This window comes from Mya arenaria, chromosome 8, assembly GCF_026914265.1.
Source record: "Mya arenaria isolate MELC-2E11 chromosome 8, ASM2691426v1".
NCBI classification, from domain to species: Eukaryota; Metazoa; Mollusca; class Bivalvia; order Myida; family Myidae; genus Mya; species Mya arenaria.
The window spans coordinates 42987702-43003283 of NC_069129.1; positions in this window are offsets into that span (position 1 = coordinate 42987702).

A 15582-nucleotide genomic window follows, 5' to 3' on the forward strand; every position below is an offset into this window, starting at 1 on the left:
CACTTTCTTTCTTGCTAGCCTATCCAGAGTTTTAAAATTTTCGCCATACATATCAGCGTCTGACATTTCCTGTTTAACTTTCCTCGAAGAATGAAACTCTGTGTGAATCATATTACTTTTCCCAATTCTCTGTTTAAATTCAATAATTTAATGTAATAGCCAGATTACTTATCCAGACCATTGAATAGTCCTTAGGTGACTGTAATCAATACCGGCTGGCTGGGTAATGAACGCCTGAAAGACTAGGAATGCCTTATTGCATATTCCGAAATGTTTGTTTAGCTTCATTTATAACAAATACACATGCCAACATCGGAAATGGATTGTGCCAAGATGCAAATTTTCAAATACAGTTTACTTCGCCGTTTTTCGGCTGATCATATAACGTGATAGCGTTAAACAGTTCGTTCTAAAATTGTTAAAATAATTGAATGTAAACCATTTCTAGCTCCAGAAGAATTATATAAACTAAAATATACATTTTATAGTTTAAAACAATTATAAAAACAACGCCCTTCTTCCTAAGTTGTCAAGGTCGTTAACGTTATAAACACAATATTTCTTTTATGTATTAAGTTTAATCAATATATTTGAAACCGAATAAGAACTCTTTCTTGCTAGCCTATCCAGAGTTTTGAAATTTTCGCCATACAAGTCAGCGTCTGACATATCCTGTTTAATTTTCCTCGAAGACTGAAACTCTGTGTGAATCATATAACTTTCCCCAATTCTCTCTTTAAATTCAATAATTTAATGTAATAGCCAGATTACTTATCCAGACCATTGAATAGTCCTTTAAGTTATTGTAATCAATACCGGCTGGCTGGGTAATGAACGCCTGAAAGACTAGGAATGCCTTATTGCATATTTCGAAATGTTTGTTTAGCTTCATTTATAACAAATACACATGCCAACTTCGGAAATGGATTGTGCCAAGATGCAAAATTTCGAATACAGTTTACCGTTTTTCGGCTGATTATATAACGTGATAGCGTTGAACAAAATTATACAAACTTAAGTATACATTTTATTGCTTAAAACAATTGTAAAAGCAACGCCCTTCTTCCTAAGTTGTCAAGTTATTTTTTGTTGTCAAAGCATTCTGAACATTGCTTTCTTTGTAAAACAGTCATAACATGATCAATGACCAATGACATATACTAAAGTTTTCCTTGATTTCGAAGTCAAGCTTAGCCACACTTTTTGTATGCAATCTATTAAAACAAATAGTTGAAATGTTAATGCGAAAGTGTCTCCTGTCGTTCCTCTTGTTGCTTGCCTGTTAAGCTTTGAATTGTAACTCTTGAGCCTTTTAACGTGTTAATGAAGCAAGTAAGTGTTTGGCTGCTGGGCTTGTCTGAGTAGTTTCATAGTGTTATTCTTCGGACAATGAGATTGCATTATTTTTTAAACAATGAGATTGATTATTCCTTAAAAAGTGAGATTGTATTATTCTTTGAACAATGACATTACGTAATAATTCAACACTGAGATTGCATGCTTTCTTTAACAAAGATATGCAAAGGTAACCTTTTTTGGACTAAATTCTAAGTTCTGTAGAAATAAGAACTAGCAATGAATCAGCTTTTTAAAAATAGTTTTGACTTGATGAAATATATAGAAATTGTCAATTATTTGTGATTGAAATTGCTACGTTAGAGATGATAACTGCGCCGTTGTTTTCAGAAAACATGTCTGTTCATATATTGCATTTAATGTATACGACGTCTTACAACCGAACGGTTTCGTGACCGGTTTGATTTGAGACTAATTGCACACTTCCTTATCTTAGCATAATGTTGACGAATGAGTTATTGCATCGGAGGTTATTGCTCGTATGCCACGTTGAATTATTGTATTTATTTAGTTGATGTGATAAATATTATATGAATAGATACTGTGATTGGAGATTCTTTCATATAGGTCGTGTTTCTATTGTCTCTGGGTATTATTTTAAAACTGGTTAAATCATTTGCTTTTTGGCTTGTTTTTGAAGATCAGTATCATTCCGGTTTGAAATACACATTCATATTGGATAATCTCTGTTGCATGTCACGGCTTGGGTTACAATAAACTCGTAGCATCTATCTGGTCTACCTACTCAGTTTCCGTAATATTAAATAATTAAATATTAACAACCACATTGATCTAAATTGGATGTTTCATTGTTTATTTAAATTGCGGAAAGCCAACGCTGCGATTCTTGGCGTTTCCAATCAATATAAAGCGCACTGAATCATGTTAAATGCATCTTTCAAATAGAACATGTCAGGGCTTTCAGGTTCATAACTTTCCAGATAGTTCTTGATATATGTCAGTTATTTAGTAATTTGTCCATGGCATTTTGCAGTTGTGCAATTCAATAATAAGTTTGTTTATTAAGACGCGATTGAACTTAATTGTCTCTTAATGGCTGGAAGACTACTACATGACATCAATGAGGCATTTAATGGGTTTTCAATTATGCGGTTAATATCTACAAACATTTGCGAATACAGGTACATACATGCAAGGGCTATTCAATTTGATAAGCTGCGATATAAGTATTAACTGAGCACATTACTTTTACCAAGGAAGTTTAAATACTATGTTGAAGAGTTTGCAGAAAAGTGATGAAAGGTAATTATTTTCGAAAAGTTGACAAGTAAAGTCATAGAGCGTCTTTCAGCGTAACGCACATTTTAATTCTATACATGGGTATGAGCTAAAAACTCAATATTTTGGAGATAGTCCTTTTTCTGGTTAAGATGAATTTAAATTTGAAATTTATTGTGTGTTTTGGGTAAAAAACTAGATTAAATTGGTGGTTATTTTGGCTCTGCGTAAAAATGTTCCGTTCAGGTCATCTTTAGTGTATGTACAAAAAAAAGTTGGATCTCATTATTTGTTCTGTAAAAAATGTTTACTTGGAGAACCTGTTATTCTTGGAAAAACAAAAAATGTTTATCATTCAATTCGTGTATAGATTCATTTCATTGAGGTCCTGTTCTGAAAAAAAATCGTTTGAGATCATCTTTTCTCCTCGACAACAATATTTCTTTTGCAGGCTATTGTTCTTTTCTTGGTATGTAAATTTAGAGGTTGTATTTATGTCATGAGCATTACAGTACATGTCAAATAAGAAATCCCACATTTTAATTGGCATACACGTATACATAGTTTTTAAGCGTAGACGAGAACTAGATGTGAGGAAACTTCAAGTACTAGTAAAATTATAACTTATTAGCAAAGACTTTAACATAGCATCTTTTACTCTTGAAATAAAATAAATTTGCCAAAAGAGGGTTTTCGGCTCATTGTAATTGTTTTGAAACGAGACTATCTATTTCAAAATAAGTGTTTGTTTTGTGATATTAGACGTGAAATTGGAGGACATAAAATAGTCAATATCATTTACGACACACAGTATCATGCTACACTAGAGGAAAGTAGAAAAAAAATTCTAAATACTGTTTACACTTCTGTTTCTATAGCTTATACATTAATTTACTCAATCGGTAGAATTTGACAGAAACAATGGAAACAAATAATAGTTCTTATAACGTAAAAAAGTAAACAAATTTATTTCAATGCAAAAAAATGTTCTAAGGGGTTGTCATTACAAAAGTGACCTGTATCCTATGTTAGATTTAAGCTTTAATTGTTACGAACATGATGTGTTTCACAAACCTTTGATTTAACTTTACTTTGCTATTTAAATAACTTGTTCTTTCGAATAAATTATTCTACTGGATACTTAAAAACCGTTTTCTCCAACAAAATCAATGTAAGTGAGGGAATTGTTCTTAGCTGACTCTGGTTAACAGTGCCCACAAGAAGCTGCACCAGCCTCTATAAATCATTGTATGCGTTATTAAAAACACCTCAACGGAAAGGAAAAATTATACAGAAATCTATGAGTCTGCTATATAGCCACATCTATCAAATAAAAATATAGAGCAGCAATTTACCCTGTCTCTTTCCTGACGTCCAGAAACATAGTAACATCTTAATTGAGCATCCCTTAGCCGCCAGCATAATTATCATAGCATTAAATGTTGTTAAAGGAAACAACGAGTCTCTGTCAGGTTGATCAAAGTTCCCCATTTTAATACTCCTGAAGATAAGACATAAATGTGAATCATAGAACTAGAATCTTTGCAACAGTATTGTGTAAAAAAATAGTTTGCTTACAATTCATTTAAGAGGTTTAAAATGGCTGGTGGATAAAGCTATCACAAGTTGCAGTATTAGTCATACTTAATATAATTTTGAATAATATAAGTTGTCCCTGTAGTAGTATGTACAATATATGGGATATATATAAGATATAAGAGATACAGATAATAAACAATATTGAAGTAACAGATAAAGCAAGTTTCCATATACCCATGCGTACATATCGTTTCACTACGTTACATAGTCATGTTGCCTATTATATCTGAGTATTCATCAGTGTGCACTGTCATATCATGAGTCGTCTCTCTTTAAATTTGACGTATGTTAAGATTTCACTGAAATATCCAATACTTGTCAATGCAATTATATATACGATATATACGGTAACTGAATTTATTTTATATATCCGATGTGTATTAATATGTATTTTGCTCTCTGTTAACATTGTCTTCCTTTGCTGTTTTTGTTTATCCACGTGTTTTGTTTAAATACCAGAAAGTAAACAATATCATGTGACCAAAAGAAAACGTAATCAAACGAAGCATAAGGTCAACATCCACTATTATTAATTTTTGTTATATTTTTACTAGTAACTTAGTTATTACACATTTGTTAGGCAATTAAACCATAATGTGCCACTAGTCAAATAACCATTTTGTAAATGCAATGTACATGTATGTGTCTGTTCGTCTTTGTGTTATTTGCATAGTATTTTGTTGAAATGTTTGATCAGGGGTCAAATTGACCTATTTCAAACACATCATCTGTATATACTTTTTCCATGAATAAACGTTCTTCTTCTTCTTCTTCTATCCTAAATAGCTCTGAAAGATGTTTTAATGTATCCATCATTAACAAGATAATTGATGTATTAATAAATATAATCCAATGTGATATATTAATTACTTCAACATGAACAGCTCAAAAATACCAAGCCAATAATACCAAAGAAAAACATTGGCTAGGTTCATTATCTAAGATTTATCTAATCTTTTGGCAATGCCCATTCTCATTCCTTGCGGAGGAATCTAATTTTCTGGTCTTTAAATTCCATATAAGACCACTAAGTTGTTGCATAGGAATATTGCTCTCAGAATATCAAATCATAAGTTACTTGGATAGGACGAGACTGCAAGATTGCGCTTATTTAGAGGAACGAGTACATAAGTGACATAAGTTAATACCTTAAAAAGGACTTGAGAAGTGTGCATTCCTTTAAGTTTTTAACCCTTTGTCAGCACGAAATAAAATGAATTGATTAAATCTATCTGATAAATAAGCGCAATCAATCAATGATTCTCGAAGTTTAGTAATTCATATTATGACAATTGAAAACAAAATGTCACTAAACCTAAGAGTTTAAATCGTTTTAAACACAATAGTACTAAAGTATAGTGTAATATTAACGTATTGATTTTTATCACTAACGTTGCAGTATAGAGGTTACTATGCAAACGATTTGTACATGATAAATATATATGAATACGCACTAGAACACCACCTTCCATGCTTGTTTTTCGAGAATAATTGAATGATTACAATTAAAGCTTCTAATATTTCCTTTTTCACTTTCCAGAAAGACCGGGACCCTGTGATAACCATGATACTTTCCTCCAAATTTTCTCTTTTAATTATTTATTGTTACAGCCAGATTACTTTTCCTGATCAGCGAGAAGTGCTAAGGTCGAATGTCCTGTTCAAGAATGGAATCGATACCATCAAGGTTGGTAATTAGAGCCCGAAAGACTGTAAAATGTCTTACTGAATATTTCGTAATGTTTTCAAGCCTCTTTTATAGCATATTCAAATGCTAACAAATTTAATTGATGGTGACATGGTGCCATATTGCCAATACGGTTGACTCCACTGTTTATGTGCTCATGAAATAAGCTGATAACCTTATTATTTGCTTAAGATTTTTTTATAATAACTGTCCCAAAACAATTCCCATCTCCAGGATAAGTTTGCATTGATTTATATTTTTCTAGTAGACTACGGTTCCAGTGAACTATTGTTTAAATGACTGTTTCAACGCGGAAATCCCACCATGTATCCGTTAAGCAATTTTGATTAGTGTGTAGTCTGTTTGAGGTCTTTGTATTTGTTTATATGGTTTTAATACGTTTTTTCTCTAGATCAATGTCATTAACGCCCAGGGCTTATATTTTAATATTTGTCGCCTTGGCTTGTCACTGAAGTTCCATTGTTTCAAACGAACTTTTGCTAATTCTTGTTGAATAAACAATTGTAAAATATATGGTAGTGTGCTCTTCGCTGACGGTTATCTTGTTTAATACTTAAGTGAAAAACTTAAGAAACAAGCTCAGTACCAAACAGTATAAGTATAAACCCGGTTTAATTGAACTGGATTGTTTGAAACAAATTAACTTTATGATTACTAGTAGTTTGCTGACATTTTCTTGTTAATAAAGATAGCTGTTTGGTGATTTGTCATTGTTTAAATCATTTATAAAGTGAAAACACAATAGAGCAATGTATCTGCTTCTTTATTTAATTTGACCTTGAACCGTTTTGCATTAATCCCTCGAATTGTATACACAGCCCACTTAAAAAAAAGTTTAAGTTTACATTGTGTTGCTGAAAGCGTTTGTAAATAAATACGGAGGCTATTTGTTTATTCAGTAACTTAAAAAAGATATACTACTCTTATACAGTTAGCCACTGAATTGTATATAATACTCAACATTAACCATGTGGTGGTAGTTTTTAACCGTAATTCAATTTAATTACTAAGGATTTATATTGACCAATATCATTACTAAATACCGTTTCATATAATACCTTAATGTTGACAATATTCCGATTATTTACATACACATTCTCATATAATTTATGTAATATGTATAATTATATATTATAAATACTTGCAATTTTATTTGTCACAAGCCATGTTTTGTTACTATTCTAATCATGTGATGATGAGCTTTTTATACTAAAATCGATGATGTTATGCTATTTTCTGTTCTGTTCTGCTCTGTTCTGTTTTGGTTCATGTTTTGCATCGAATGTTTACGGCGTCGAGTGCTCGATCGAGAGATTTATTAGTTTATTTTTACACAAGCCCTAAGCATAATAGCTTACTCTAGCTTGAGCATAATATTGAATATAGCTTTGTAAGTTGTTACTCGTGTTTTTTAACATTATATAATTGTGTTTGTTAAATTGATGAGATGAAGATTGTATTACTGTTTGATGTTAATGGGATATAGTTCATATAAGTCTTGTTTCTTGTAAACGTGATGTCGTTAAATTAAATTTGAGATCATAATTTACTTTGGGTCTTATCTTTAGTTTCAGTTTAAGTAAGGTTTTAACAACACATTTATAAAGTCTAAATTCTGTTAAGGCATGTCATGGCATTGGTCCACATTAGCTACTAACAACTAATTACTCAACACGTTCAGTTTCTGTAGAGTTAATTAATGGAAAATTAACAACCCCATCGAGATTCGATGAGAGACACAAAGCGAACAAACAACACAGATAGACCACACACTAATCGATATTTATGATTGTCAGTCGGAATATGTGTGCCGTATTGGGCTTGAATGGAAATGATGAGACAATTCGCATTAGTGATATGTTTTACTATTCGACCAGATCAATACGACGTACTTTCATGCCAGCACTGTCACTATAATTCAATATCAATCGAGTTACGTTTCATCTAATCACGGATATTAGGCATTTCTTGGAACGATTGAAAAATGTCTGTTGTATTTTCTATGTATGGACCTATATCGAACTCATCCTAGACATTTAGCAGGTGTGCAATCTATTTGTTTAAGACTCGGTGTTCGAGAAAATGGTTTTAATGGGGGTCATCTTCCACGCTGTTAATATCAGTTCAGCAATTACCGACATTAGCGAATGTAATTACACACATACAAAGCTGAGACATATAGGGCGAGCGCACTGTTTTACCAAAGAAGTTCAAATACTATTTCAGAGTGTTAACAAGAACGTGAGTTGTGACTTTTTTCGAATATTTCCCAAGTAGAGTTAAAGAGCGTTTTACAGAATAACGTCATTACTATTTTTTCTAAAAACCCGTGATTATTTGTTTACCATGACCAATTTAGTAAAAATATTGTTTTACTTGATCTTAATTGTACATGGTTAAAACCATTTTACTTTGAATCATAACTTTGAGGTTATAATAAAAGAAATTGTTCTTGTGAAACAAATCTTTTATTTTGTATGTCGTCTTTTGTTCTGGTTAATATATGTACGACTTTTTGAGTCAATTGTTTGATCTTGGTAAAAACATCTTTTACATTAAAGGTTATTTATTGTCCTGCGTAAAAGCTGTGCAAGTGTTACACTGACAAGTTTATCTAAATGCATGGCATGTATCTATTGACACAAATTCGATCTACGTACAAGATCGAAAGTTCCGGCAGAAACAAATAAATAAAAACTTCTAAACAATACAAGAATATTATTCTGACTAAGTTGAGAATTAAACAAATTTATTTTAAAAGACAAACTATGACTGGAATATTTTTTCAATGCACACAATATAAAGCTTTCTCGGGGGTTTTCATTACAAAACACTCTTTATTTATCAGCTGAATTGAAAATATGACAATGACGTTTTTCACAAGCATTTGATAAAATTTCACTTCTCTTTTTTATAACTGTTGTTTTGGCAAGAAATTGTTTTGCTGGATACTTAACAAAAAACATTATATCGTAATCAATAAAGAGCACAAAGGAGAGAAACCTTCTTATTTGTAGTAAATTTACAAATGACGTATCACCATATCTTCTCGACAATCGATGGTGATGTATGGATTTGCTTAAAGGGCGATTCGATAAATTATTGATTAAAAAGTTTGTTAAGATGATATCTGCATCTTATATTTTATTCTTAGGTGTATGTATTGAAACGTGTATTGAACATACTAATAATGTGATCATATAGTATGACTTGTGTTAAGCCGACTTTACGAATAATAATACGACACTGTTTCAAATTAATGTTTATTTGCTCACAAAATCACAGGATAAATCGATATGGTTGTCGAAAATATAAGTTAAACACACTTTGACGACTTGACAAAAATAAAGAAGCCATAATTAACTTGTTTATTGTCGGCGAAATAAATCAATATCTAGATAATAAATGAACAAGTCTTCAACATGTCGTATTATAACTTGTTAATTCAGCATTAAACAAGTCAACAAGATTAATATACACTTACATACGTATGGCCATGAGATAGCTTGTCAAAGTCTTATAATCAGTAGATATATTAGTTTAATCTTGATATAGGAATACGCTCAAACTAAGTATTCCACATTAACATACACCTAGAAAATTGAAGTAGCTCCTTATAAGCACTTTGACAAGGGTATTTTTATCCTTACATAAGGGGGCCAAGGTTGTCAACAAAAGCATACAACCGGCCCAACTCCAAAGAAATACCCTTTTTTGAAAATCAAAAAAAAGTCAGGCTAGGCATATCTTTAGCAACTTGTGGTTTGGAAAACATGTTACATCTTACATAAACCGAATAAATAAATGATTCCTAAAAGCGAATCCTGCAGTTAAACAGGAATCGATGTTTCAGCTGCCAAGTAGTCATGATTGTAGAATGTTGTATTTTATTTGAATCACCTGAATGGATAAACAATCTTATTTATTTTATTTGATGCAATGAAATGAGTTGGAGAAAGTTCAAGTTCAACTTTGTTAACTCGTAAATTGTTCTGCTCTGGAAATTTAATGGTTACATTTCTTTTTGCATGTGATTGTTACAAGATATAGACAACCGATCAACCGATGGCTTTAAAGTTTAATATATGGCCACATTATTAGAGAATAGTTCCCATTACTGTTAAGAAGTTTGATCAAGCAAAGATAGCCAGATTTTAAGGGTTCGCTGTAACAAATGAGAGACTACATTCCAGGCAGGAGGAGTTGTTTTTACACAATTCTAAAACAGGTTTTTAATCGGACAAACGCATTGCGAAGTATTGATAAAGGGGTATTGTTAATAAGCAGAAAGACAATATATTTATGTATCGTTTCGACTCAATTCGGATTCTCGAATATTTTCTCTCAAACAAAATTTTACTATACTTAAACTGTTAATTTATAAAAGTGAGGCGGAATATTGAACATTAGTTTGTACTTTTGCGGATAAAGGCCCCTATGCTTACAATTTGAATAAAAAAATAATTTTGAAAACAAACTAGAATACTTACTTTCTTGCTTGCTTTTCCAAACATTTTAATTTCGCCTTACAGTTGAGGGTCTGATAGTTCCTGTTTCATTTTCCTTGAAGACCGAATCTCTGTTTGAATCAAGAAACTATCCTACTTAATCCCTCATTTAATTTTATCATTTAGTGTTGCAACCAAATAGCTGATCAATATCACCGAAACTCCTAATAGTGTTTTACGTCCTGTTCGAGAACAGAACCTATACGAACTGTCTGGGTTAGACTGTTTGTTTAGCTTTATTTATAAGAAATACTCCAGCCAACGCGTGCAAGGGAAGCTGACATGATGCAAAATTACCAATACGGTTCACTCTGCTGTTCGTCTGCTGATGAACGTGATAAAGTTAAACTTTTCTTAAAAACTGGTTACAATAAATGAATGTTATATAAATTGACACATAATATAAATGGTTTTCTGTACGTGTTTTGCTTAAAACCATTTTAAAAGCAAAGCTCTTGCAATTCAATTTAAATTGTTAGGGCCGTTATCTTTATTAAAGCGCTTTACACTTATTTTTTTATGCAAGACAATCGCATGTCTAGATACCTGACATGACCTTGTTACTAAGTCAAACTCTTATAAACCAAACTTATTGTATGAAATTAATTGATATATACAGTTTTAATGTTAACGAGAACGTGTTACCTGTTGTGTCTCTTGTTGATAGTATGTTTAGCTTTGATATGTGTCCCCTGTGTCTCTTTACAAGTTCATGACGCAAGTACGTGTTTGACTAGTGGACATGTAGTTTTACATTCATTGCATACAACTTTAAACAATGTGGTATTATTATTTGAACAATGAGATTGCATTTAAGAGGTTATTCCTGGAGGTTAAATTTTCTCCTGGATAAAAATATTTTTATTTGAAAGTCATCGTTTTATTCTGGGTAAACTATATTTCACTTGAGAGGTAATATAAGTATTATAAGAAAGGCCGTGTTTATCAAAAGAAATCACACATATCAAGTGGCATACACTTACACACAGTTTTAAAACTAAGACGAAAACTAAATTGGAAGTAACTACAACACAGACGTCATGGTAAAAACAGTTACTGTAATATAATAGCGAAATCTTTAACATTGCATCTATTACTATTGAAATGAAGCGAATTAGACATAAAAAAGGTTTACTGTTCACAGCTTTTGTTTTGGAATAAGAATGTCGAATGTTTGTTTTATGATAGTGGACGAGGAATGGGATGACATCACAAAATCAATAGCATTTACGTCACACATTAATATGGTATACTAACAGAGAGTACACAAATAAATCCAAACGCAAAGATTAAACTTCAAACTATTGTTCATACGACTGTTTCCATAGCTTGTACATTGATTTACCCCTTTCGTTATTGACCAAATACGCTATATTTTCTAAATCGTTAGTTTCGACAGAAACAGCTGAATAAAACAACTTTATTCGGATTAAGTCGAGACGTAAACAAATAAAGACACCAATCAAGAAAGTTTGATTTAAATACAAACAAAATAATTATTATCAGAGGTCGTCATTTAAAAAGCTACCTCCATACTAAATTGAATTGAAGCTTTGGTTGTTACGACCTTGACGTTTTTCAAAAACATTCAATAAACTTTATGTCGATTTTTAATTACTGTTGTCTTTCGCACAAATGGTTCTGCTGGATTCTTCAAACCGATGATTCCATCGTAATCAATGTAGAGAACGTAAGAGAGAGAGAGACTCATTTTTGTTGCAGTAAACCAACAAATGGTGTATCGCTTTCTATCTTTTGAATGGTAAATGGTGATATAAAGCTGTACTCTAATTGATATTTGATAAATCATTGGAATCAATATTTTGTCAATGAATACGAGAGCATATGGTTATATCTGCAGTTTATTTTTCATTTGAATGAGTATGAATGGAAGCGTTTATTGCATATACTGATGTTGCGATCATTTAGTCTTGGCGATCTGTATTATGCCGATTCGACGAAAACATTTACGACAAATTGTCAAAATAACGTTGTTCCAATATTTACTGAATACTATGGCCTATTTGTCTAATATTGAAGATGAACACTCTTTGTAGACTGGACAAAAAGCATGTGGACACAATGTGTTTATTGTTGGCAAGATTAGATGAATGTTATCATAGTGCTAAAAATAAATTAGTCGACGGAAAACTTATCAACAATGTTGATATATCCTTACATGAGATTGGCCATGAATCGGGTTGTCAAAGTATGAAACATATCTGTTTTTTTGGTTTTGATTTACAGATAAAAAATATGCATTTTCGATATAAGCAAACACCCATCGCAGAAGCTTCATTCAGACACTTTATCATATGTATGCTCATTTTCAGAAATTGATTGTTTAGACTAACATATCGTAAATAGGTTGCCCAAAAAGCATACATCTCGGCCAACCCAAGAGAAATGCTCTGTTTATGGACACGGTCCTAAGCAACTTGTGGCTTGGAACATATTTTTATTGTATTGTACATACGTCTGTGACAGCAAAGTACTCTCTTTCCACATTCATTACACACAAACAAAGCAGCACCGCTGTCCTGACATTTCCCTGACTTCTAGAAATATAATGACACCTAAATTGAACATCTTCTAAGAAGCCAGCTTTAAAATCATATGATTTACTGTTTCTAGGAGAAACCACGTGGCTATGTCAGGCTATATCAAAGTGCCCATTGTTTGTTTTGTTTTTTATGACAAAAGCATAAATGAGGCATCATAGCTTGATGTTTGCTAAAGGGTTTTGTCTATTGTATATCTTGTCTGTTATAATATAACAAAGCAGTATGCGAACGGCTGATGGATCGAGCTACCATAAAATGGGAGGTTAAAAATGAATCACAATCCATGACTGACTCTTCAACCTACAGAATCTGCCTATTTAGTAAATAAACTTTTCACTTATAATGTTGAAAAAACTGCCTCTGAGGTAGACATCGATTATGGCAAATAATTCCGTTTCACCCCATATCTTTAAAACTGAAATATAACAATTCCCATGTCTACGAAATATGCTGAAACGTGTCTGGTAATTTAATTGTTCATTTTTCACCAATTAAATTGTTGTATATAAATGTCTTGGTTGATGAATTAAAAAGAGATGTTGTAGTTTCAAGACAAAGTCGGTAGACCGCGGTGGAACAAAACAAAAACAAGTGATTTAAGAGAAAGCGTTGGAAGTGACTGTTGGTTCTCAGACATGCATGTTAATGCTGCAGAGGTCAACCCCTTTAAAAGTACAATATTGAGATAACTGTTGAAGCAAATTTTACGAACCTCATGTATATACTTGTTTAATAAGTTCACCGCATTTCAAAGATGCATTTTTCTAAGGTCAGAAAAAGGCATTCAAAATGTATTTATTTATTTACCATTAATTAAGACAATTTATGGCAAAACAAATATTATCATGATATACTTCCTAATTGAACTTGAGTAACTTATGAATACCAAGAGTCATGAACAGGCTGTCAAAGGCAAGCAAAAGCAGCATTTATTATAAAGACAGTTTGTTCAATATTTTCAGGAATATCATCCTGAAACACTGCCAAGGCTCTTTGCACTGATCAATTCGGCATATACCATGATCGGACTGGTGGCATGTACGTCCATTACTCACTTGTGTGTTCGATGAAAAATGTAGAAATTATACAACTGAGAGGAATTGGAGGTTTGCAATGGATGCGTCATAAATTGTCCTTAAATGGGAATCGGCAGGATAATGTCTAATCCAGCGAAGATGAGTCTTAAGAGAAATTGCCAGCTTTTGCCAGTTGTTTTGTTTTTATTCACGTATAGAAACGTACGAATTGTTAACATTTTTACGACGTGCTAAAGCAAAGAATTTGTACTACTGGTGGTGGTTTGGCAGTATTTCACAGGGAAAAAAACCAAGCTCTTCTACAAACTCATAGATAATAATGTTCATATGGCATTTAAAGATTGCTTATGTGATAATAATCCAATGTTATTTTTTGGCAGAACTAATACAGATGAACAATTGGCTTTAGTTATAAAAGTTTGTAATTATATTTCTCTGATAACTCTTAACGCAAATGCCTGTTAAGAACTTATCTTTGTTTTGATTAAATATAAATATGACTTAATATTCCCAAAACCTAAAGGTTATAATCATATATTAACTTATATTAATAACTTTTAATCTCGAAATACTTAAACATTATAATCATATATTTATCGAAATAAATGGTTTGATGTAAGGCAGTCGCATAAACATAATCGGGTAAATACATATTGTGTTAGTGTATGAGATTATATTTTCTATGGAACCAGTCTTTTGTAGGATTTACCTGACTTAAATCCATAACAGCTGAATGCTTATTTATCAAAATAACTTTACGAAAACTACTGTCTGCCACTGCAGAAAAGTATCATTTCAAACTTTTAATGGATTTCTAGCCTTAAAATCTGACAGAGTTAATGAGATTGTGCCGAAATCTATTGTTTAATGAGGAGGTCTAAAATTGTGCAAAGAACGATTCCAGTAATAATCTCTCTAATTAAGTTGTCTCTTTGGGCGCAAGTGCGGTGTAAAATAAACTAGAAAAAAAACTTGAATGCTTTGTATATTCTTTTCTTAACATATAAGTATAATCTTCTATTGTTTAAATAATCGTCCAAATATTTATGATCTAGCTTCGTCTCTGTAAACATAATACTTCATGACCTAGGAAATTGTTATTTATATAATATTTTATTCTTAAAAATACAATACCTAAAATATGTTTTTATGTTAAATGGAATGATATCCATCTGTATGTATTTGCGAACTTGTGCATGTAATTCTTTACAATGGTTCTTCCTCCCTAGGAAAGAGGATTGGCCTGGTCGTTATTAACACAATTTGTGTTTTCTAAGACTCATAAATATTGCCTGCCATTTATTCTCAAAAGTTATCTGTGACCATCCGCTCATATGGCCGTTCTAAATGAAAAGGTAAATCATCTTAGTCTCATTTTCTCTATGCCAAAGAAAATGTGATGAAGATGTATTGGCACGTGTAACATGATAAGTGGGTAGTTGCTGAAGCGGGAAATCATCGGTTATCCTGTTTTCAATGTCGGAGGCAAAACCAGAAGATCAACATGAACCCAATCCCAACACGATTTATACTACAGTGAAAATGATATATTTGTTCAAAACGATAGGAAA